Here is a 2399-nt window from a genome sequence, read left to right as displayed (position 1 = left end):
AGAGTTAAGTTTATTACAGAGGGACTTTTATCATACATGGAAAGATGTGGTCGATACTATCCCATTGCATAGATGTCAACTTGAGACAAGCTAGTCATCTGAGTGGAGGGGGAACAACTGAGAAAATGCCTGATAAGATTGGCCTATAGGCAAGCCTGTAGGGCATTCTCCTTTTTTTTTTTAAAGATTTTATTGTGTTTATGTTTTATGAATATGAATGCTCTGCACATACCTGCAAGCCAGGAGAGGGCATCAGATAGGTGGTTGTGAACCCCCATGTGGTTGCTGGGAATTGAACTCAGGACCTCTGGAATAGCAGTCAGTGCTTTTAACCTCTGAGCTATCTCTCCAGCCCCGGCATTTTCTTAATTAGTGATTGATATGGGAGGGTCCAGCCCACTGTAGGTGGGAAAACACCTCACCTGGTGGTCCCGGGTGCTATAAGAAAGCAGGCTGAGAAAGTCAGGAAGAGTGACCCAGTAAACGGACCCCTTGTGACCTCTGCATCAGCTCCTGCCTCCAGGTTCCTGCCATGGCTTCCCTCAGTGGACTGTGATTCAGGATATGTGATTCGAAGTTGCTTTTGGTCATGGAGCTTTATCACAGCTAAGCCAACTAAAATCCCAAGTGTGGATGTGGGCTCCTCAAGGGAGAGTCACACTTAAATGTCTGAACAGTAGTTGTACACCTGCTTTTGGTGGCCCCTGAAGCTAAATTTCTAATGGTGTCTGAAGAACTTTGTCCTCTTTTTTTTTTTTTTTTTTTGGTAAAGGAGATTATCAAGTGGTTCCCAGGTGCACTGGGCAGGATTACATTCTGATAAGATAAAACTCATGCCATAAAAAAGTTGCAACCTGTCTTTTCTTGTCCCTAGGGGTTCCTTGGAAAAATTGTAGCTCTTAGGGGTGTGGTGGCACACACCTTTAATCCCCAGCACTGGGTAGGTAAAGTTAAACTGATCTCTGTGAATTCTGTACATAGTTCCAGGACAGGCCGGGCGTTGGTGGGGCACGCCTTTAATCCCAGCACTTGGGAGGCAGAGGCTGGTGGATCTCTGTGAGTTCAAGACCAAGACAGGCTCCAAAACGATACAGAGAAACCCTGTCTCGAAAAAAACAAAAACAAAAAACAAAACAAAACAAAAAAAAAGCTCCAGGACAGCCAGGGCTACATAGGAGACCTTACGTTAAAAAATCCTAACAAGCTGGGCAGTGGTGGTACATGCCTTTAATCCCAGCACTCCGGAGGCAGAGGCAGGCAGATGGATCTCTGTGAGTTTGAGACCAGCCTGGTCTACAGAGAGAGTTCCAGGACAGCTACACAGAAAAACCCTAAACCATCAAACAAAAAACCAAGACCAAAAAACCCTAACAAAACAATAAAAAGCACTTCCAGCCCTATACCATGGCATTCTTATGTAATGTAATCCAAGCTCAGGAGAACCCTCTAAATTCCAGGTCAGCCTGGGCTACACAGTAAGCTCAGGAGGCAGAATGAGATCAAGAACTTCCAAGTGTACAGTAAAGCTTAGTCAGCACTAGTTTCCTGCTTGTAAAAGGTGCTAAGAATCCCTCACTTGAAGCAAACTAAAGGCAGAGGAGGCCCAAAGCTTTGAGTTTTAAAATTACTAGTCACTAAGAACTGCAGGGTCTCTAGAGGGCACACTGGTCTGTGCATGCGCACCCAGGCTCCATGTAGACACCTTGCCGTCCAATACCAACAGCAGAACAACGTCCAGTGCAGGAGCTACTGACTGAACTTGTGATCCTGGGTTTGTGAAGGTTTAGCACAGACTTCAGAAGGCCTGGGTGTCTCAAGTGTATGTCACCTAGGAGTGAGTCTTTAAGGCTGTGAGGTGAGGCGCCTCAGCCAGTAAAAAACTGACATAGGTGTTCGATCCCCCGCTACCCAGGTTGTTAGATAATGGGACTCCTACAAGTTGTCCTCTGACCTACACAAGCCTGCACTCATGCACACAAAGCACAACTTAAGTAACAAAATGCAATTAAAGGAAAGTCGTTGTGTTGTTAGGACTTGACCCACAATACGGTATTTTCTGGGGAAAACAAGTTTCAACAGGTCTCTTTTCTTCACAGCCAGAAAAGTTCTTGGAGTTCACCTAACGGTGTAGACACTTTACTTCAGGGTAGGCAGTTGTTGGCTTTCTAGACAGCTGTTCTCCCGACCTTCGGTACAGATAGGCGGGAGTCAAGGCGGGCGATTTGTACATTAGGTCGTGGGCATTGTGGGGCTTGTAGTCCAGATTGCCGCGAGGCTTGAGGCCGCTGACGTCTCAGGACTACATTTCCCAGCAGCATGCGCTCCAGCAATGCGCGCGGATTGGGTTGCGCCACCGAGTCGATTTCCGGAGGCGTTGGGGGCGGGGCGGCCGCAGAGGC

Source organism: Mesocricetus auratus, unplaced genomic scaffold, assembly GCF_017639785.1.
Source record: "Mesocricetus auratus isolate SY011 unplaced genomic scaffold, BCM_Maur_2.0 Super-Scaffold_100676, whole genome shotgun sequence".
Taxonomy (NCBI): Eukaryota; Metazoa; Chordata; class Mammalia; order Rodentia; family Cricetidae; genus Mesocricetus; species Mesocricetus auratus.
Note: the sequence above shows the minus strand (reverse complement) of the source record.